The sequence below is a fragment of the Neovison vison genome, chromosome 1, assembly GCF_020171115.1.
Source record: "Neovison vison isolate M4711 chromosome 1, ASM_NN_V1, whole genome shotgun sequence".
Lineage (NCBI taxonomy): Eukaryota > Metazoa > Chordata > Mammalia > Carnivora > Mustelidae > Neogale > Neogale vison.
This window is the reverse complement of record NC_058091.1, coordinates 30665979-30690611: the sequence shown is the minus strand read 5'-3', so window position 1 is coordinate 30690611 and position 24633 is coordinate 30665979. Positions and strand designations below refer to the sequence as shown.

Genomic DNA, 24633 nt, shown 5'->3' with positions numbered 1-24633 from the left:
ACTAATCATGCCCTCTTAGAATTTTGCTTTATTCAATACTATTATTAATATGTAAGCACAAGCTGAGGATTTTGGAGGAGAGGGGGGTGGGGGATGGAGGAGTCCAGTGGTGGCTGTTAAGGAGGGCACGTATTGCATGGAGTACTGGGTGTGGTGCATAAACAATGAATGCCGGAACACTGAAAAGAAATACAATAAAATAAAATGGAAAAAAATATGTAAGCACAAGCTAGTAATGTGCAATATATCTGAAATGCATGAATGCTCTTCTTATTTTTATAATCCACAAAAATAACAGAGGACCTGCTGGGCATCATACAATATGTTTAACACCGGGACCACAGCAATGAACCAGAAACTGAGAGTTCCTCAGGGACAGACAAGTTCTACATAGTACAATGAATCTTATTATATGGTAAGTACAGAGTGCTGAAGGGACATTGGGTTTGGGGACGTACTTATTTTAAACAGTCGGGGAAAATTTCTTGGAAACAATGATATTTAAGAGCTATAGGATGAAGGGAAGGATATGGCAGGGCTGAGGCAGGGAGGTGGAGGATAAGATTGGTGAGGTAGGAAAATGATGAAGAGAAGAATCCTTAACTTAAAATTTATTGTAGTAAGTTAGATTAAAATAAAATGATTTGAAATCGAGTTTCCAGTACCACGAGTAAGGAGCTTGGAAGTCACCATTCTATCCTAACAACAAGTAAAAAGCTGAACAAATTGAAAGTTCAACAACACTTTTTGGAGCCATAGAAGAAGAGAGGACATGGGGCAAACTGCTGCCCCTAAAGACTGGAGACACAGGCCAATATCGGGAGTCATAGCTAACAGAAGAAAATAATGATTCTAATCATAAGATAATTGATTCTAAAATTCATATGGAGGGGTGCCTGGGTGGCTCAGTGGGTTAAAGCCTCTGCCTTTAGCTCAGGTCATGATCCCAGGATCCTGGGATCGAGCCCGGCATTGGGCTCTCTGCTCAGCAGGGAGCCTACTTCCCCCTCTCTCTCTGCCTGCCTCTCTGCCTACTTGTTACCTCTCTGTCCAAAAAAAAAGAATACTACGGAAATGTAAAGGACCTAGGATAACTTTAAGAGCTCTGAAAAGTAACAAAGTGGGAGTTAACAAGACCTGATTTCAAGACTTTAATTATAAAGCTTATCTAATAAGAAAAAGTGTTCTATGGAATAGATCCAGAAATAAATACATACCTATATGGACAACAAATTTTTGACAAAGTGTGAAAGGCAAAGCAGTGGAGAAAGAGTAGTCTTTTCAAGAAATGGTAGTGGAATCATTGGGAATCTACATACAAACCCCCCCAAAATAAAGCAAATGAAACCGTTCAATCTCTACTTCATACTGTATATAAAAAGTTCACTCAAAATGTATGATAGACCTAAACATAAAATCTAAACCTATAAAACTTCCAGAAGAAAAGCAGGAGGACAATTCTGCTACCTAGGGTTAGGAAAATATTTCTTTGATAGGATAACTTAAAGCATAATCTTTAAAAAAAAATGATAGATTGAGCATCAAATTAAAAATATCTGTTCTTAAAAAAAAAAGACATTAAGAAAATTTAAAAAAAAAAAAAAGAAAATTAAAACATAGGCCATAGACTGAAAACATCTGCAAAGCATAGATCTAATACAGGACTTATATACAGAATGTATCAACTCTCAAAACTCAGTGGGAATACAAACATCCCAGTGAAAAACAGGAAAGATTTTAATAGATACTTTATGTATCTATTTATGTATCTATATGCAATATTATTAGTTATCAGGAAAATAAAAATTAGAATGGCCAAAATTTAAATGACTAACATATCAAGTACTAGCAAGAATGGAGAAAAATTGAAACTTTTCCTACACAGTTGGCAGGAATTTAAAACGTTTAAATTGCTTAGGTAAACAGTTTCATATTTTCTTAAAATTTAAACATATAACTACCATGTTCCTAGTGATTTACCTAAGAGAAAAAAGAGCATATGTTCATACAAAAATCGTACACAGTAGTTCACAGCAGCTTTACTTATATAGCAAAACAAACAAACAAAAAAAAAAAAAGAGGAAAAAACCTAAACGTCCATCAACAAATGAAGGGATAAATTTTACCCATTCATCCATACAATGGATCCATGCAATGGAATTTTACTCAGCAATAAAAAGAATGAACTATTGATACCAAAATATGGATGAATCTCAGAATAATTATGATGAAAGAAATCAGACCAAAAACAGAGTACATACCCCAAGGATTTGCAAACTAATCTACAGAGACAGAAAGCAGATTGGTGGTTGTCTAGGTAGAGGTCAGGGTGGAAGGGGAGGGAGTTAAAGCTCATAGAGGGGAATGCGGTAACTTTTGACTTGCTTTTGACAGGTACAGAATTCCTGCCTAGGAAATAAAACTGTGTGATGGAATCCCTGAAGACTGCATAATTTGGAATTCAATTATATGAAACAATTAGAGTATTCTATACCTATATATATATTTTCATCTTTCCTTGCTTGACCTACAATTTCAGAAACAGGTGCCTTTACTGTATGTTCGGTATACTACAAGACTACTAAAAACATAATTACACCTTTATGATGAAAATTCAGACTGTATTAATAGGTAAATTTCTTATTTCAAAAACCAAATGGAATAAATTCATTTAAACAAATATTTGTTGATTATCTGCTTTATGAGAAAGACATACATTACTCAACCGATCATGTAAATAAATGCAAATTTAATAAGGTGACAAGTGCTATGAAGAAGAAACATACAGAAGCACGATAGAATCTAGCCAAGGAATTTGACTGAGTTAGGAAGGTCATAAAGGATTCCTGAAGAAAAAGGCAGATAAGATACAGAGATCAGCAGATATTAACTAGATGAAGAGAGAAATGAAGTGTTCTAGGAACAGTATATACACAAAAACCCTAGAGTGGGAAGGAAAATCATGAGTTCAAAAGACTAAAAAAATAGGTCTTAAAATAATTTCAATTGATTCAATATAGTATGCTGAAAAATATTTTATTTATTTTTTTAAAAAGATTTTATTTATTTATTTGACAGACAGAGATCACAAGTAGGCAGAGAGGCAGGCAGAGAGAGGGGGAAGCAGGCTCCCCGCTGAGCAGAGAGCCTGATGCGGGGCTTGATCCCAGTACCCTGAGATCATGACCTGAGCCGAAGGCAGGGGCTTAACCCACTGAGCCACCCAGGCGCCCCTGAAAAAAATATTTTAAATGAAAAGCGGAAATATTCTGTTTAACTGAACTAGATAAATATTTTAAAATTATGTTTCACCTTATTTTGTTCTGCATTAGTCAAAAATATTACAGCTATTCTACATTATTTTAAATGTTATCTTCACCTTTTGACTGCTTTGTGTAAAGATATGTATGTTGACATATTAGCAATTAATCATTTTTTGCCCGTATGTGTCATGTTGGTTTTCCTTTCATATGTCATTTCAGTTCTTTCCTGTCTGTTCTCTCTGAAGTCATCTGCTAAAGAAGGACCAGTTGTACGAGACAGTTCTATTATTTTTGATTTCAGGTGAATTTTAGGACCGAAGCATCATCATGTAATGGCTGATCCATCTCAGTGTAGTATCTGAGCTCCATCCAAATCCCTATCAGTGACTGTCCACCTATTCCAGGCTTGCCAAATGTTTAAGAAAAAATGAACAGCAGGTAAGAACGAAGATGGTTCAGAAATCTAAAATGTGACCTTTTCCTTCAAGGAAATTAAAATTATATTGGGCAAAAATTTATATAAATACTTAAAGTGTAGAATAAGATATAATTATTTAGGGAAGAGCACTGGAGTGAATTGGGTGTGCTGGAAAGTTTTCCAAAAAAGACAGTGTTCGTTCTAGGCTTAGAACAATTTGTAGAAGAGGACAGAGGGAGAGAGATTCCTTGCATTCCATGCAGAGAAAATAGTATGAGCAGATCTATAAAACAGATAAGGAGGGGTCTGAGGCTTAAGCCTCAGGGATGAAGAGAATCAAGATGCTATTAATAGCAGAGAAGTTGGGAACACTCTGAGTTGGAGCTTTCTGTCAAGCATGCAAAATACACTTAAAGAGAGGGCAATAATCTGGATAGTTGGTGGAGGTGGAGGGAGAGAAATAAGCTTTAAACCCGTTTCATGGTCTAACATTTTATTCATATTTAGATTTCTTTCTACTGTTCATTAAATACAACTTCTGATCTTCTAGCAAAAGAAAATCAAATAGTTATTTTAATACTGCAAACTGAATTCGCTCTCTAGGCTTTGGATAGGTAAGAACAGGATAAGGCTTACAAATTATATGAAAAGTTCAATTAAAAAAAATTACATGGAAAGTAAGAATTTGGCCTAAAAGCACTAACTATAGTATTATCTAAGTAATCTACTCCCCTCAGTACAATCTTATTCAAATTTGATTATACACTTTACCCACCAACCCCCAGCACACACACAGAGGTAGGGAGGGAGAGAGAAACAGGGAGAGACAGGCAGAGGGAGACTGACCAATTAATAACAATATAAACTGGGCATTTCCCAGCCTCAAATACCTCTGTAAGTGTGAACATCTTTCTGTATTCCGTGGTTCCAGCATCCGAAGAAGCACATAATACACACCTTCATAAAGCATGACTTCTAATGAAACCAACTCCTTCATTTGGTGCTAAACTAAAGAAACAATGATCTGCCCCAATGCTAAAGGAAAAAAGTAGTGGCGTTGAAATCACTGAGGAGTAGTATATCTAAATAGAACTGACTACTTACAGTCATGCTTATTGTACTTTTGGGGTCATTTTCAGGAAAATTTGATCACTAGTGTTTTTTGTTATATTTGCTTTCTTTAGAATCTAAACTCCATGTAAGACGTGATTCCACTGTTCTCCAAACCATGGCAATTCTGTTTGAATTACCCGATTTATTGCTTTAATCCTCTGCTTCAGTAGGATTGTGAATTTGCTCACTGCCAGCAGTATCAGTATCACATGAGTCTGCTAACAGCTGAGTACATTTTAGGCTGGAAAAAATGTCGTGCAGAAGAGAGATCTTTCTAAGTCTAATAAGGGGACCATCGGATCTTTACTGTAGACTACCCAAAGACAGTGACCTAATGAAAAAAATTCAAGGATACCTTTTCTATTTTGTTTAAAAGATTTTATTTATTTATTTGATGCAGAGAGAGAGGGGGGCAGGAGAGACAAGTGAGGGAAACAGCAGAAGGAGAAGGAGCAGCAGGCTCCCTACTGAGCAAGGAGCCAGATGCGGGACTTGATCCCAGGACCCTGTGATCATGACCTCAGCTGAAGGGAGATGCTTAACCAACTGAGCCACCCAGGTGCTGCATTTTCTCAATGTATGAAGCAATCTTTCAAAACTCAGGATTCTTCAATTTCTTTGCAAAAAACTATACACTTTCATTTTTACTAAAGTAAATAATATATTGCCACAATGGACATGATCTTCATATGCTGAGTCATTTGTTTACCCAATTCTATTCAGCATACATTATAACTGGGTATACAATGGTAAATAAAGCCAGGGGCATGACCACCTACTTTCACAAAGCTTTATAGTCCAGTGAGGGAGACTGATCTTAATCAAAATTGACCACAGATAATGTAAAATGACAACTGGACAAGTATAAGGAAGAGGAGGTTCAAATGACAGTGGGGCAGTAAGGTATCTTTGAGGAGTTTAAGACTAGACTGAAAGAAAGTAAAAAAAAAAATCTGTTTTTTAGATAAAGAAGTATGACTGATAAGGTTCAAATGTGGATTGCAAAAAGGGACACTGACTCTTATTAGAGAACACAAGCTAGAACGCTTGCACAGAATTTATTATTTAATATATGCTTTTGATAAGCAGTGTATTATTCATTATTAAATTTGACACATGCTTTTGATCTTGATGAAATCCTTGAACTTTTGGGACTTCATCAAGATCAAAAGCTTCTGCACAGCAAAGGAAACAGTCAACAAAACAAAGAAAAAACCCACGGAATGGGAGAAGATATTTGCAAATAACACTACAGACTGGGCTGATATCCAAGATCTATAAAGAACTCCTCAAACTCAACACTCAAAAAACAGATAATCACGTCAAAAAATGGGCAGAAGACATGAACAGACACTTCTCCAAAGGAGACATAAAAATGGCTAACAGATACATGAAAAAATGTTCATCATCATTAGCGATCAGGGAGATTCAAATCAAAACCACACTGAGATACCACCAGTTAGAATGGCCAAAATTAACAAGACAGTAAACAACAAGTGTTGGAGAGGATGTGGAGAAAGGGAAACCCTCTTACAGTGTTGGTGGGAATGCAAGTTAGTGCAGCCACTTTGGAAAACAGTGTGGAGATTCCTTAAGAAACTAAAAATAGAGCTATCCTATGACCCTGCAATTGCACTACTGGGTATTTACCCCAAGGATACAGATGTAGTGAAAAGAAGGGTTATCTGTACCTCAATGTTTATAGCAGCAATGGCCACAGTTGCCAAACTGTGGAAAGAGCCAAGATGCCCTTCAACAGACATATGCATAAAGAAGACATAGTCCACATACACAATGGAATATTATGCCTCCATCAGAAAAGATGAATAACCAACTTTTGTATCAACACAGACGGGACTGGAGGAGATTATGCTGAGTGAAATAAGTCAAGCAGAGAGAGTCAATTATCATATGGATTCACTTATCTGTGGAGCATAAGGAATAACACGGAGGACATGGGGAGATGGAGAGGAGAAGTGAGCTGGGGGAAACTGGAGGGGGAGATGGACCATGAGAGACTGTGGACTCTGAGAACAGACTGAGGGTTTTGGAGAGGAGGAGGGTGAGAAGGTTGGTAAGCCTGGTGGTAGGTATTAAGGAGGGCACGTATTGCATGGAGCACTGGGTGCGATGCATGAACAAAGACCTTGGAACACTGAAAAAATAAAGTTAAAAAACCTTGACACATGCAATATTTTTGAGATCTTCAAAGGTGGTGATATTTGATTTAAAAATACTTCATAAAGTATCAAACCAATAATAGTTTCTGTAGTTAAAAATTATCCAAAAAGTAACTGACATCTCATCAAAAGTAATTACTTCCTTTGAGGATCCTCTCTTTTCCTGCTTCCAGTGTTTGAATTAAAGGGGAACCTGAAAAATGTAGTAAGTAATCAATCCCCTTAGAAATGTTGTAGGTCATGAGGGTGGGATGGGATGGTGTGAGGTGGTAGAGAAAACACTGCATCTGGGAACTGATACAACAGGTGGATTTTCAGCTCTGCCATTTACAAGCTATGTGACCCTCCAAGAGTAACTAAACCTTCCTAAACCCAAATCCCTTACCTTAAATTGGGATTTGGTGGGAAGATTCCGTGTGATAGTGTTCATGAAACACTCAAACACTATACGTCTTGGTATAAATGTTAGGAGTTAGGATAATAATGATCCCCACGTCTGATACCACACAGGATGTTAGCTGAAGTTGAAGATCCAATTATTTGAGTTCTGTTCTACAGTTTTCAGTTGTAAATCTTTGTTTACAATTATGTAAATATACTTCACTAACTAAAATAATATTTAATTAACTAATTTTTAAAGATATCATGATTCTTAAATATGATTTAAGGAAACAATTTTTTTTTTTTACTGATGCTCTACTAGTAGTGGCACCTTCATTTCATCCAAATAATCATACAATTTTTATGTAATTGTGTTACAGAAAACACTGGTTCTTTGAAAGACAATGTTCTCATAATACAAGAGACAGTCAAATTAAAGATAAAATATTCAGGAATTGTATCCTCTTGAACCATAGATTTGATACTGCAGGCTTTAATCTCTAGTCTCCAATTAGGTTTCTTTTAAATCCATATTAATTATATGTTCACAAAATCACATCAGTGTGTGATAAGGAAATATGCTCTTTTCAGTGTACCTGGTGAGCTAACTCAAAATATTGTGGAAAGACAGGGAAAAGGAATGAATGACATATATTATACACCTGGTGCAACTTTTCCAAAGTAGTACTACAGTTACATTACTCTGAAACCCTACAGTATTTTCGAATTAAAATTCAAGTAGGGCTAGGGTGGCTGGGTGATGGACATTGGGGAGTATGTGCTATGGTGAGTGTTGTGAATTGTGTCAGACTGATGATTCACAGAACTGTATCCCTGGGGCAAATAATACATTATATGTTAGTTAAAAAAACCTGAAATGCTATGAATTCCAAGAATAAAATGAAAATATGGATTTCAAATTTGTTAGAATAAATAAAGAATATTCTTGGTATATAATTCTGTGTGCATGTGTGTTTTGATTATGGACTGGACAAGCAATCTGAAATGAAGACTGACTGAAGACAACTGCTACTTAATCCTCATTTTCTCTGCCAGACCCTCCTGTAAAAACCATGATCATTTATTCCTGTAATTCCAGTTCACAATTTTTCTAAGCTCTTTAGAATGTGGTGGCATGTTTGTCTCACCACTTTACTTGGCTCTTAGCTCCTTTAAGAATTTTATTTTAGATGTTTCAGAATACTTAGAAAGGAGATTTCGTACTTAGTTGAGATTGATTAGAAAAGCAGCAATCCCAGGATCAGCAGAGAGAGCTAGTAAAATAATCAAAATCCCTGCTTAAAAACAAACAAGCACACAAAAAGCCCTTTTCTAGCCTCTTTTTCCTCAGTAGGACACTCTATTTACCTCCAAATTACTCCTCTAATTTTAAACAACTTGTCTAGTTAATTTCCTGTGTGTGATCACTGACTACAAGTGAGGTTCATTTTCTTATCTACATCATGTAGGTAATTAAAGGAAATTGAAAGTGGGCAGTGAAGCTTTTATGCAACTGGGATTGAAGCTGAATGGAGGGCAGCGAGGTCAGTGGAGTCCATTATATTTTTATGTGAGAGGCTGGTCTGTCTGCCCTGTCCTTGTTTATTTAGTGGAGGCTGGACAGGCTCCTAACTGCAAATCTATGTCTCTGATTTGCCCAGCTGTCCTTGTATAAAGACATCTTCCCCTGCAAATGTTAAATGACAGTGATTGACAACCTATGATGAACTCTGCTTGCAACCCCCTGCTACTGTTTTTAGATTGCAAAAGAAAAAAACAGAATAAAGAAACATCTTTCATAATCACATCAAATGGGCCCTGCTGTTCACTCAATAGTTTTTATTTTGTTTGCCTTGTCACCATGAATCTCAATCTGTTCTAGAAATGCCATAAACTCACCTACTCCACGTAAAGTAAAAAATTTTTTAAAAAGGTATGTAAAGCTACCACATTTTGCTTATATATTTGTACTCGTTTAAGTTTACTGAGGATATATACTCTTATATAATGGTTTGTTCACATCATCTTATCCCTAACTACTTTGCTTGTTCTCCTAAGAACATGGCATATCTACACTGCTGAGAAATGTCTTTCAGTGATTGGCCGGCACCTGGGTTTAGTTAGGGTTCTGGTAGTTTAGTTCAATATGTAAGTCTTACATATCCTTGTAGCTCTTAAGTACATTGGCTGTACAGCTTATGTTTTAGATTTTTTAAAATAAGAAGCTTATTACAATCTACTTTGGCTTTTTCTTTAGTGAGCGTGTAAGTGGATATTGTTTGTGTGGGTGTTTTTTTACAGATATATATATATATATATATATATATGTGCGTGTATATATATATGTGTATATATATTTGCTGTACATAAGCAAATTGAAGAGGTAAGAAACAGCCAGGATGGGTTCATGTTTGGCTTGTACAAGTGTTCATAAGACTAAACTAGTACTTTTATGTCATTGCACACATCGCTGCCTACACTGAATCCACTAACTAGCAGATAAGTGGGGATGGCAACCTGATCAATGTGAGAGACTAAAGAAGCTTTATGCTGTAACTTAATCTCTGTCATGGGAACAGTAAAACTTATAAAGTTAATGAGTTCTAGACTTTAAGTAGCACTTGATTAATTTGTAACATTCTGAGGCGTTAAAACAAACCAAAATTAGTTTCTCACATTCCAGTGCTGTCTTTTGGCCACTGAAGCTGTAGGAAAAGCATTTCAGTAAATTTCCCTCATAGGAACCCAGTTTAATTTCTGGCCCCCCCTGACATATTAAGTAATTGTATATTATACATTGTATAACAATATTTGAAAAATTATCTGGCATTTATCCAGCAGCATCCAGATATATTAAAGGATAAGAAAACATGCCTCATATTTTTATCTTTATTACATCAGGTTACCTATTCTTCAATCATTAATACACTAAAAAATTATGTGTGACATAACTTGTTTTTGAAAATCAAATATATATAATTAGTTTCTAATACTTGTGATCTGTACTTTTATTAAAATTATTCAAAATGAATAAATCATTTACTACTACATTAAATAAATCTCTAAATTAAAAGACTGCTATAAGCTAGACTTATCTGGAATTTATAATGACCTCAAAATTCAGTAAAATGTATACTAGGAATGAACTTAAAAAATTCTTTGTTAAAGAAAAAGGTAAAAAAAAAGCTCTTGGTTATAAAAGCTATTGGAAAATGATAAAATTAAGATCTAGTTAATTAAGCAATAATAAAATAAAGATCTAGTTAATTAAGCAATAATAAAATATCCAGTACATACACGATTTGGTTCACTCAGATAAAGTATCAAATAATTTTACTGTATGTAGGTAGCAAAAATGTAAATACTGATAGATATAATTGTTAATACTCATGGATGTCTCCTTTCAGGGCTTATGTGAGTATATGTGTCTGATTTGTATCACAGTCTGAAACTTATGGACTATGTTTGGCCTTCAACCAATTAAGGCAAGCATGGAATCACTTGCCAGAAATAAATATGAACAAGAAACAACACCTTACTCCTTCCGTTGTAAAAATGACAACCCGTTGACAGTTGGATTTTAAGGGATCTTTCAATAGTGGGTACCAGTAACTTTGTTGTACTTAAATTAATTTCAGTGGTAAGAATTCCATCAGAAACTTCTATTTCCCAGGATTTATAGCTAAGTCCTTAAAAAATTGCTCTTTGATGAAACTTGAAAAAAAATTCCTCAGTTTTGGAGGATGTAATAAAAATGTCTTATAGCTTAACAATGTTTAGATACTTTTCTTTAAAAAAATAAAAATCTTGAGGCTATCCTGTTTGAATCCTAAAATAGAGTGAGATTAATAGCAAAATGTAATAATCGTGTTTAGTTAAATGTCACACTTTGCAATCTATCTTTAAAAGCTAAACAAACTTTCTTATTATCTTGTTTCTGCCTTTAAAACTTCATATATTTATTTGAGTGACTTCCTTTATAATTTGCCTTTCTATAGGCTATGAGAGTATATCAAACATAAAACAAACATATGAAAACACTAAAAATACATATATATAAAACCTAAGGTGGAAATACTAAAACAGTTCTATTTAATGTCTATGGAATATTCTTCCAGGAGTTAAGCAATACATATACAAAAAGTTAAACAAATCTACAAATGAAATATCAAAATAGGCCAGTATACAAGAAATAATCATAATGTAGGAGTGATTGACGAATGAAACAAATGCTGTGTCACGAACTTAGAAAAAGTAGAAATAACTACTAATTTTGAATTAGGAAATATTTTAAGAGGGAGCTGAATCAAGATGGATGGATGAATGTTAGACACATTTCAGGTGGGAATCATAAGCAAAGGTGTTGAGTCTATATCCAGCATGTTGAAATGTGAGAGTAAGAAGGTTCATCAGGAGAAAGGGGGAGGTGGATCTGTAAAAGTCTAATGGATGGTGTTGGTAAAAACGAAGGCCTTGATAGCTAGGTTAAGGAAACAGTGCTTTATTATTTATGTAAGTTTAGATTTTAAAAGCAGAAATGTTCCTTTAAAGGAGATAAACTGGAGGGATGAGTTGGGTGAATTACAGAAGAGAGAGAAACTAAAGTAGGAAGATCGCTTAGGAGACTGTTTAGGAATGGGGTGATGAGAATCCAGACAGGAGCTGGTTATGGGGATGTAACACTTAGCATGGCGACTATACTCAGTAACACCGTATTGTATATTTGAAAATTAAAGGTAGACCTTAAAAGTCTGTCATAAGAAAAAATTTTGTAACTACGTATTGTGACAAATGTTAACTAGAGTTACTGTGGTGATCATTTCACAATATATACAAATACCGAATTATTATGTTGTATATCTGAATGATTATTATATATTGATTATACTTCAAATAAAGGTACTAAACTCTTTAAAATTGTAACTCTGTTAGCGGTGATTATAGGTTAAAAGGAGAAAATAATGAAAATATTGTCACTGTAGTTTTTAAAATTTTCAAACCACATAATAAATATTAAAGATACCAGTATATTTTGATATACAAATAATTTATGGTTGGCATTAAGGAGGGCAATTTTATCTCATACAGAGTCTGGAAAACAACCAGAGGTAGGCAAAGGAAGGGCAGCCAGTGTCAAACCATTAAGAAAAAGCACTGGATAAGATGTGAACATGCATTTTTAAAAATAAAGAGACTATTAAAAAGAAGTAAATGATGTTGTCAAATGCTGTAAAAATGAAGACATCAAGGATATCAGAGCACTGGGTAATCAGGCCCTCTTGGACCTCTGAAGATTCTAAACAATCGTAATCCAGATTATGGGGAGGTAAGAATGAATGGAGGGGAAAGAAATGGAAACAGCAGGTTGAGATGTCACTTTTTTATTTTGTCAGTGACTAGGAGAAAGGAAGTAAGATGGTAATTTGAGAAGGATGATAAAACCCAATAAAGAGGTTTATTCTCCCCAGACTATGGGTAAGCTATACATGTACAGGAGTGCATTTTTTTTTAAGCTGAAAGTTATTTTAAAGTTTACAAGAAACAATATCACGAAAACTACTGAGAAAATTCTACACAAAAAAAGCAACAGTGGTGGTGGTGGGAGGGTGAACAGTGAGTAGCAGAGCTAGTTTGTGAGAATCAATGTTAGCCATTCTGTGGATTTATCACCTTTTGTTTATCTATTCATTGGTTAATGGACATTTACCCATTTCCACTTTTTGGCTATTATGAATAATGCTGCTAGGAACATCTGTGTACAGGTTTTTGTCTGAAGTTTCTCAGTGTTTTGGGCATATACATAGGAGTGAAACTGGTGTGTCACATGATAATTCTACTTGACATTTTAAGGAACAGCCAAACTTTTTTCCTAAAGTGGTCACACTATTTTGCATTTTCACTAGCAATGTATGAGTGTTCCAAATTCTTCTTACCCTCACCAATATTTGCTATGGTCTGTCCTTTTGATTATAACCACCCTCGTGGGTATGAAGTGGTTTTGATTTGCATTTCCCTAAAAACTAATGATGGCAAGAATGTTTTTATGTGCTTATTGGCCATTTGTACATCTTCTTTGGTGAAATGTCTATTCAGATCATTTGCCCGTTTTTTAATGGAGCCACCTATTATTGAGATAAAAAGTTCTTTATATATTTTGGAGTTGAGTCCTTATCAGATATATGATTTGCAAATACTATCTTTCATTCAATAGGTTATTTTTTCACTTTCTTGATGGTATCATTTGCAGCACAAGAGCTTTATTGATAAAGTCCAATTTGTTCAAATTTTGTTGCTTACACTTCCGGCACAAATACTATCACATGGCCCAACGTGGGTAAAATTTACACCTATGTTTTATTCTAAGAGTATTACAATTTTAGCTTTTACATTTAGGTTTCCAATCAACTTAGAGTTAAGTTTTGTGTATGGTGTGAGGAAGGAGTCCAACTTTATTCTTTTATATGTACATATCCAATTACCTCGGTAGCATTTACTGAAAAGACTGTTTTTTCTCTATTTTATTGTCCTGGCACCCTCATATTAATTGACCATATATATAAAGGTTTATTTCCTGACTTTCAGTTCTATTTCATCCATCTATCTGTCTATATGTGGTCACTACCACGCTATTCTGATTATATTCACTTTGTAGTAAGTTTTTAAGTTAAGAAACGTGAGTCCTCCAACTTTGCTTCTTTTTCAAGATTATTATGGCTCTTATGGGTCACCTGCATTATCATATGAATTACAGTATGAGCATCTCCGTTTCTGCCAAAAAGCCACCTGGGCTTCTGGGATTGTGTTGAATCTGTAGATGGATATGGAAAGTATTGCCATCTAGCAGTAAGTCTTTCAATTCACCAACATGAGAAATCTCTTCATTTATTTAGATCTTTAATTTCCTTCAACAGCAGTTGAGTTTTACAGTTTTTTGAGTTTTACAGTTGTTAGTGTACAAATCTTACACTTCCTTGTTTGAATTTACTCCATATTGTTCATTTCTAGTGTATAACAATACAAATGATTTTTGCATATTGATCCTGTATCCTGAAACCTTGCTAAACTTATTAACTCTACTAGTATTTTGGTGAATTCTTAGGCTCTTCTATGTAGTCATGCCATCTGCAATTAGAAATAGTTTTGCTTTTTTCCCCAAATTGGATGTGTTTAATATTTATTCTTCTATAGTTGTCCTAGTTAGAGTCTCCAGTATGGACATTTTTGCCTTGTTTCTGACCATGGAAAGAAAGTATACAGTTTTTCATTATTTAGCATGATGTTAGCTATGGATTTTTTGTGAACGCCCTTTGTCAGATTGAGGAAGATCTCTTTTCTTCTTACTCTGTGCAGTGTTTTCATCATGAGAGGGTGTTGGGTTTTGACAAATATTTTCCTGTGTCCATTAAGAAGATCATGCAGTTTTTGGCCTTTATTTTATTAATATGTGAATTACATTAATTGCCTTTTGGATGTTAAATCAACCTTGCATTCCCAGAATAGATTCCACTTGGACATGGTGTATAATCCTCTTATTTGCTGCTGGATTTTGGTTTCCATTTTGTTGAGGAATTTTTGCATTTATATTCACAAGGAACATTAGTCTGTAGTTTTTTTGTGCTGTCCTCATCTGATTCTGGTGCCAGGGTAATACTGACCTTATAGAATGAGTTGGGAGGTGTTCTTGCTCTTATATTTTTGAAAGAAATAGTATAACGTTGGTAATAAGTCTTAGAACATTTGGTAGAATTCACTAAAGACATCTGAGTCTGGGCTTTTCTTAGCGGGAAGTTTTAAAATTACTAATTCAAATTCTTTCCTTGTTATAGGGGTGTGTATATATGTGTGTCCTTCTTGGTTCAATTTTGATAATTTGGTGTCTTTTTTGGAATCTGTCCATTTCATTATATTATATAATTTTTTGGCATGTGGTTATTTATAGTAGTCCCTTATATATTTTTGGTCACCAGTAGTGATTTCAGTGACTTGAATATCCTCTTTTTCTTTACTAGTTTAGCTAAAGATTTGTCATTTTTGTTAATCTTTGCAAAGAGCCAGGTTTAGTCTTATTTTCTCTACTATTTTTACATTCCCTTTTTCATTTTAATGCTAATCTCTATTCTATATTTCCTTCTTCTTGCTTTTCTCTATCTTCTTAAAGTGGAAAGTTAGGTTACTGATTTGAGATTTTCCTTAATATAGGTATTAAGAATTATGAATTTCTAAGAACTGCTTTTGCTGCATCCCATAAATATTGGGATAGTGTGTTTTTCTTTTCATTCATTTGAATGCATTTTCTAATTTTTGCTGTGATTTCTTCTTTGACCCACTGGTTATCTAGAAGTGTGTTGTTTACTTTCTACATTTGTAAATATCATAAATTTCCTTTTGTTATTTATACTTTCATTCCATTGTGGTTAAAGAACATATGTTTAATGATTTGAGTTGTTTTAAATTTATTGAGATTTGTTTTAAGGACCATTATATGGTCTATTTAGGAGAATGTTCAAGTGCACAGAGAAGAATATGTATTTTGCTGTTGTTGAGTGGAGTAGTCTATAGATGTCTATTAGGTTTAGTTGGCCTATAGTGCTGTTCATGTATCCCTTATCCTTGTTAATTTTCTGTCTAGCTGTTCTACCATTATTAAAAGTGCAAATTTGAAGTCTCCATTTATAAGTGTTGAACACCTATGATCTAGGCAGATCTTTAATTCTGCCAGCTTTTGAGACATTGATTTTAAGCATGTTTATAATTGTTACATGTTCCTGATGAATTGACTCTTTATTGAAGTAGAATTAACAGCGTTATATTGGTTGCAGGTGTACAATGAGTCAATAATTCTATACATTATTCAGTGCTCTTCATGATAAGTGTACCCTTAATCCCTTTTATCTATTTCACCCATCACCCACCAATCATCCCTTTTATCTATTTCTCCCATCACCCACCAATCTAGCAAACACTAGTTCGTTCTTTGTATTTAAGAGTCTGTTTTTAATTTGTTCATTTTGTTTCTTAAATTCCACATGAGTAAAGTCAAATAGTATTTGTCTTTCTGTCTGATTTATTTCACGTAACATTATACTGTCTTGGTCCATCCATGTTGCTGCCAACGGCAAGATCTCATATTGTTTTTGTGGCTGATTAATATTCCATTGTGCGTGTGCATGCACACGTGTATACACACATATATATACACAACAGAATATATACATACATATATATACACACCACATCTTCTTTATCCATTCATCTATCAATGGACAATTGGGCTGTTTCCATACCTTCGGTATTGTAAAGAATGCTGTGATAAATGTAGGGGTGTATATATTTTCAGATTAGTGTTTCTGTTTTCTTTGGGTAAATACCCAGTACTGGAATTATTGTATCACACGGTAATTCTATTTTTAATTTTTTAAGGAATGTCTGTACTATTTTCTACAATGACTACACCAGTTTGCATTTCCATCAACAGTGCATGAGGTTTCTTTTTTGTCTATGTCCTGGCTAACACTTGTTATTTGTCTTTTTGATTCTAGCTATTCTGACAAGTGTAAGGTGATACCTTCTTGTGGTTTTGATTTGCATTCTCTGATGTTTAGTGATGTTGAGCTTTTTTCATGTTTCTATTGGCCATTTGTTTGTCTTCTTTGGAAAAATGTTTATTCAGGTCCTCTGCCCATTATAAATTGGATTATTTGCTTTTTAGGTTGAGTTGTAAGCTCTTTATATATTTTGGATATTAACTCCTTATCAGATATAACATTAGAAAATATCTTTGCCCATTCAGTTGGTTGCCTTGTCATTTTATTGATAGTTTCCTTCAGTGTGCAGAAGCTTTTTATCTTGGTGTGGTCCCAACAGTTTATTTTTGCTTTTTTTTTTTTTTAAAACATATTTTATTTTTTTATTTGACAGAGAGAGCACAAGTCGGCAGAGAGGCAGGCAGAGAGAGAGGGGGAAGCAGGCTCCCCGCTGAGCAGAGAGCCCGATGCGGGACTCGATCCCAGGACCCTGAGATCATGACCCGAGCCAAAGGCAGCGGCTCAACCCACTGAGCCACCCAGGCGCCCCTGAGGAAACATAACTAAAAAAAATGTTTCCAAGGCCAATATCAAAGAAATTACTGTGTATGATTTCTTCTAGGAATTTTACAGCTTTAGGTCTCACATTTAGGTCTTTAATCCATTTTGAGTATATTTGTGTGTATGGTATAAGGAAGACGTGGTCCAGTTTTCCCAGCATCATTTGTTGAAGAGACTTCTCCCCACTGCATATTCTTGCCTCCTTTGTTGTAGATTGATCATGGAAGCATTGGCTTATTTCTGGGTTCTCTATTCTGTTCCATTTATCTGTGTGTCTACTTTTATGCCAGTACCATGCTGTTTTAATTACTATAGTTTGATAGTATATATTTTTTTTAATATCTGGCTTTTATTATGTTAAGTATGTTTCCTCTAAACCTACTTTATTGAGAGTTTTTATCATGAATGTTGTACTTTGTCAAATGCTTTTTCTGCCTTTATTGACATGATATGGTTTTTATTGTTTCTTTTGTTAATGTGATGTATTGCACTGACTGATTAACAAATACTAAACCTCCCTTGCATCCCAGGAATAAATCTCACTTGATTGTGGTAAATGGTTTTTAAAATATATTGTTAGATTAAGTTTACTAATATTTTGTTGTGAATTTCTGCATCTATGTTTATCGAGATATTGGCTTCTAGTTTTCTTTTTTTGTAGTGCTTTTGGTAATACTGGCCTCACAGAATGAATTTACAAGTTCTGAACTGACTTGTTTGTTGTCAAATTATTATAAGAAGTTATAATAATAAATTTATTATTATAAAATGCTCCCCTTCATCTTTACTAAATTTTTTTGTTTTAAAGTCTTTTTGTCTGATACTAGTATAACCATTAACCTTAATGTATTATAGTCCAGCTCTTTTATGGTTATTGTTTGCATGGTATATCTTTTTCCATCCTACTTTTAACCCTTTTTTTTTTTTTTTTAATTTTTAAACTTTTTATAAACATATAATGTAGGGGCACCTGGGTGGCTCAGTGGGTTAAAGCCTCTGCCTTCAGCTAAGGTCATGATCCCAGGGTCCTGGGATCGAGCCCCACATTGGGCTCTCTGCTCAGCGGGGAGCCTGCTTCCCTTCCTCTCTCTATGCCTGCTTCTCTGCCTACTTGTGAACTCTCTCTCTCTCTATCAAATAAATAAATAAAATCTTAAAAAAAAACATATAATGTATTACTAGCCCCTATTTTTTTTTTAAATATTTTATTTATTTGTCAGAGAGTGAGAGAGAGCACAAGCAAGGGGAGTGGCAGGCAGGCAGGGCAGACAGGGAGAAGCAGGCTCCTGCTGAGCAGGGAGCCTGATGTGTGACTCAATCCCAGGCCCCTGCCTGATGTGTGACTCAACTCATGACCTGAGTTGAAGGCAGCTGTTTAACTGACTGAGCCACCCAGGAGGCCTAATCTATTTGTATTTTTTTTTTAATTTATTTATTTTCAGAAAAACATTATTCATTATTTTTTCACCACACCCAGTGCTCCATGCAAGCTGTGCCCTCTATAATACCCACCACCTGGTACCCCAACCTCCCACCCCCCGCCACTTCAAACCCCTCATATTATTTTTAATTATAAAGTATGTCTCTAGTAGATAGTGTGTAGTTGAGTCTTGTTATGTTGTCCAGTTTGACAATCTCTACTTTTTGATTCTATTATTTACTCCATTCATATTTAATATTATTATTGACATGGTTGGATTACATCTGTCATCTTTCTTTTTATTTGTAACTCATGTTTTTCTTGTTTCTCTCTTCCTCTTTTATTGCCTTCTTTTACATTAGGTAAGTATTTTCTAATGTAACATTTTAATTCTTTTAATGATTTTGTATACTTTCTTATTTTTTATTTTCTTAGTAGTTGCTCTAGGGTTTAAAATATGCATCTTAGCTTATTAGAATTTGTTCCAGATTTGCACTAAATTTCAATGAGATACAGAGACGTTATTCCTATATAGCACTATTTTCTCCTTCTCTCTTTGTATTGTTATTATTCTTAAACATATTATATCTATATATGTTACAAACTAAAAACAATATTGTAACTATTACTTTACATTAATTTCATTTTGTTGTAGAAGTTAACAGAATAAAGAAGAGCAATAATAACATATAAGTTTGTTATATTAATGTTCTTAAGCATGAACTTCCTTATATCTTGTTCCAAAGAAAGTGAGTCCCATTAACCAGAGCTCTGGAATTCTTTCTTTGTAAGGTCTGCCTTGTCTCCTAGGTAGAACTTATGTGCTACAACAGAGAGAAAACTTGTGGGTGGGGTTTGTGACCCACTTCTTCCAGATTGACATCTGTGCTCTATGAATGGGGTTCTGGGAAATGATAATAGGTCCCTGGTCTTCTCAGTTTGGGTCTCTCAGCCTGGAATCTCTAATCTATATATGAACTGGACAGGGGAGATCAGCCTCTTCTTCTTAGTTTGTCATATCTGAAGTACAGCTCTACCCTATAATTGGAGGCTGGTAAGAGAAAAAAACAGAGTGATCCCTCTTGGCCAAAACTGCTTGGAAAAGAGTTTCTGCAATACAAATCTGGGGTGTAGGGAGAAGCTGAGAGATGCCAGTAGCCAGTCCATTTTGGATGAGAATATAGCCTACAATGTAGAGGCAGTTCCGTATTTTTGACTGCAAATGCCTTCAACAAAGCTTCTGTCATATTTTGTACTGTGGCAGGGACATGAACAGTTCAAATCCACAGCCTTTCACTCTTTTTTGAGATTTAGTAGATTTTCCTGAATAGGTGCTTCTCCATTTGCTGTAGGCCCTTAGGAGAACTTTTGGATTTTGCAAAAAGAGAGTAACACTCTGGCAGTTAAATGGGTTTCCTTGTGGAGAGGGTCTGCTGCACCTCTTAGACTGCTTTCTGGTCTTCTCTACTACAATAAACCAAAATATAAACCACATACCTAAAAGATGTCATTTTTGAAAAAAGAGTTGGGTTATTTAGTATTTCCTCCTATTTTGCTTACAGAGACAATAAGGTGTACTTAAAAGTACTCCAATTTTGGAATTAGAATTGGGATGAATCCTGCTTCTATCACTTATTCTTTTTTTTTTTTTTTAAGATTTTTTATTTATTTATTTGTCATAAAGAGAGAAGCGAGAGCAAGCACAGGCAGACAGAGTGGCAGGCAGAGGCAGAGGGAGAAGCAGGCTCCCCGCCAAGCAAGGAGCCCGATGTGGGACTCGATCCCAGGATGCTGGGATCATGACCTGAGCCGAAGGCAGCTGCTTAACCAACTGAGCCACCGAGGCGTCCCTCTATCACTTATTCTTAAAGTTTGAAATCTTCAGATTTCTCTACAAAACAGGATAATACTTACTCCAAAGAGTTCTGTTGTATTTTGAGAAGAAAATGAAATAAGATATACACATATGGCACAGTACCTGGTAGATTGCAGGCATTTAAAAAATTTTTTTGAGTGAAAATGAGTGCCGCTTATATAGTCAACCACTCTTTGACAAAGCAGAAAGAATATTCAATGGAAAAAAGTCTCTTTAACAAATGGTGTTAGGAAAACTGGACAGCAACACGCATAACAATGAAACTGGACCACTTTTTTATGCCATACAAGAAAATAAATTTAAAATGAAAAACCTTAATGTGAGACAGGAAACCATCAAAATCCTAGAGGAGACCATAGGCAGCACCCTCTCTGACCTTAGCTGTAGCAACTTTTTTAAAAAAAATTTTATTTATTTATTTGACACAAACACACAGAGATTACAAGTAGGCAAAGCAGCATGCAGAGAAAGAGAGGGGGAATCAGGCTCCCTACTGAGCAGAGAGCCGACGTGGAGCTGGATCCCAGGAACCTGAGATCATGACCTGAGCCAAAGGCAGGGGCTTAATCTACTGAGCAACCCAGGTGCCCCTCAACTATAGTAACTTCTTACTAGAGATGTCATGAGACGGAAGGGAAACAAAAGCAAACATGAACTACTGAGACCTCATCAGGATAAAAAGCTTTTGTACAGCAAAGGAAACAATCCCCAAAACTAAAAGGCAGCCTACAGAATGGGAGAAGATATATGCAATTGACTTATGTGATAAAGGGTTAGTATGCAAAATCTATAAAGAACTTATTAAAGGGTGCCTGGGTGGCTCAGTTGGTTAAACATCCAACTTTTGATCTCAGCTCACGTCTTGATCTCAGGTTCATGAGTTCAAGCTCTCTGGTGGGCTCTATATTGGGTGTAAAGCCTACTTAAAAAAAAAAAAAAGAACTTATCAAACTTAACACTCCAAGAACAAATAATTCAGTTAAGAAATGGACAGAAGATCTGAATAGACACTTTACCAAAGAAGACATCCAGATGGCTAACAGATACATGAAAAGATACTCAACATCACTCAACATCAGGGAAGTACAAATCAAAACCAGGATGAGATACCATTCTGACATTTGTCAGAATGGCTAAAATTAACAACACAGGAAACAACAGGTATTGGCAAGGGTGCAGAGAAAAGGGAACCTTCCTGCATTGCTGGTGGGAAAGCAAACTGGTGCAGCCACTGCAGAAAACACTATGGAGGTTCCTCAAAAAGTTAAAAATAGAACTACCTTATGATCCAAATACCTTTGGTATTTATCTAAAGGTACAAAAATACAGATTCAAAGGGGTACATGCACCCCAATGTTTATAGCAGTATTATCAACAATAGCCAAACTATGGAGAGAACTCAAATGTCCCTTGACTGGTGAATGGATAAATAAGATGTGATATGTATGTATGCATGTATGTATGTGTGCATGCGTGTGTGTAATGGACTATTACTCAGCCATCAAAAAGAATGAAATCTTGCCATCTGCAACGACATGAATAGAGCTAGAGTATATCATGCTAAGTGAAATAAATCAGAGAAAGGCCAGTATCATATGATTTCACTTATATGTGGAATGTAAGAAGCAAAACAGAGGAACATGGGAAAGGAGAAAAAGGGAGGGAAATAAATCACAAGAGACTCTTAATGATAGAGAATAAACTGAGGGTTGATGGAAGCAGGTGGGGGTGGATGGCTAGATGGGTGATGGGCATTAAAGAGGGCAATTGTGATGAGCACTGGGTATTGTATGTAAGTGATAAATCACTGAATTCTACTCCTGAAGCCAGTGTTTCACTGTATGTTAACTAAAATTTAAATAAAAATTGAGAGAGAAAAAAGAAAATGGGTGCTGCATACCATCTGAAGTTTGAACTATTTCTGGGGAGATGAAGCAGATCACTTAATAATGGAAAGGGCTTACTTTTCAGGCCTAAGACAGAGGTACACTGAGAACATGATTAGCCATGAGATCATGAAGGTAAACAAATGGTACATGAAGAACCTTTCTGTGCCCATCAACTATTCTGGCTTTCACTTTTAATATAGTATTCAATGAATTACATGAGATATTTATTTATTTATTTATTTTTAACATGAGATTTAATACTTTATTATAAAATGGGCTTTGTGTTAGATGATTTTGCCCAACTGTAGGCTAACATAAGTGTTTTGAGCATGTTTAAGATAGGCTAGGCTGTCTAAGCTATGATATTGAAAAAAGCTATGATATGAAATATGAAATATAATATGATATGAAAAAGTTATAGGGTAGGTATATTTTTAATTAATTTATTTTTTAAGTTTTTTTTTCCAATTTATTTATTTTCAGAAAAACAGTATTCATTATTTTTTCGCCACACCCAGTGCTCCATGCAAGCTGTGCCCTCTATGATACCCACCACCTGGTACCCCAACCTCCCACCCCCCCACCACTTCAAACCCCTCAGATTGTTTTTCAGAGTCCATAGTCTCTCATGGTTCATCTCCCCTTCCAATTTACCCCAAAGCACATACCCTCCCCAATGTCCATAACCCTACCCCCCTTCTTTAAGTTTTTTTTAAAAAAAGATTTTATTTATTTATTTGACAGACAGAGATCACAAGTAGGCAGAGAGGCAGGCAGAGAGAGAGGGGGGAGGAAGCAGGCTCCTTGCCAAGCAGAGAGCCCAATATGGGGCTCGATCCCAGGACCCTGGGATCATGACCTGAGCCGAAGGCAGAGGCTTTAACCCACTGAGCAACCCAGGCGCCCCATAGGGTAGGTATATTAAATGCATTGTTTACTTAGGATATTTTCAACTTACAATGGGCTTACCAGGATGTAAACCATCATAAGTCAAGGAAGACAGATCCCTTATTAATCAACAACATGTCAGTCTAACTAACTGCGCAAAATTAATTAAACAATACAATGTAAAACAATAGAAAAATGATTGCAAGGTGAAACTAAACATCTTAGAAAAGATGCATTAATTCATCAATCAATGAAAGTGATGCTTGAATAACATGCAAATCCATCGGCAAAAGAGAATCTGGCAGAGTTAGACTGATGAACAACGGAACAAGAAAAATAAGTAAGAATGATGACACTGTTAAGTGCTCAGAAGCAAATGTTTTAAATATCCAAGTACTGAGATAGGTTATTATAAAAATTTGTGTCCTCAAGTGTATTTCAGGAGAAGTTATTTTCTTAATATTTATGCACTGAAAGTTAAACCCAAAGTAAAAAGTGTTATACCTTATTATATATAATTATATTAGAAAAATTGTGTTCCCTCAAAAAATCATCACAAGATCAACTTGATACGGTCTTTAAAAGTTAGCAAATAACTGCGATAGAAGTTCAAATTTTGTTGAATATAAAAAAGTAAATAAACTTTTCCTTATAGCTTTTTTAATTTTTAAGACAAAATCTTCTTCTTCTTTCTCCTCACTTACTATAAAATATTAGACTCTCTTTTAAGTAGATTAATTTAAGTAAATTTTTCTAGGGACCAGTATCTCTAGCACTGCTTCTTTTTTGACTCTTCAAAACTTATGTAGTGTGATGACATAAAAGAGCTCCCAATTAATTAGGTCTGAATGGGACACAAATTCTATACCTTAACAAAAATATGGTTATCTAAAAGCTCCCAAAGTAGAAGCCTGTGAGTAACTCTATACACCTGTATGAAAATGCTATTGTAAATCTGTTTCAATGACCTGGAAGTCTTTTTTTTTTTTTTTTTTTTTTAAGATTTTATTTATTCGAGAAAAAGAGTGAGAGCACAAGCAGGGGGGAGGGGTAGAGGGAGCAGCAGACTCCCTACAGAGCTGGGAGCCAGAAATGTACCGTGATCCCAGGACCTTGGGAT

The 24633-nt window shown here is 35.1% G+C and overlaps 1 protein-coding gene across 1 annotated transcript in view; it reads right to left on the bottom strand.

Moving 5' to 3' along the window:
* ASCC3 (activating signal cointegrator 1 complex subunit 3) overlaps positions 1–24633 on the bottom strand; it is a 343681-nt gene that overhangs the window by 27908 nt on the left and 291140 nt on the right. The gene's annotated exons all lie outside the window — the stretch shown is intronic.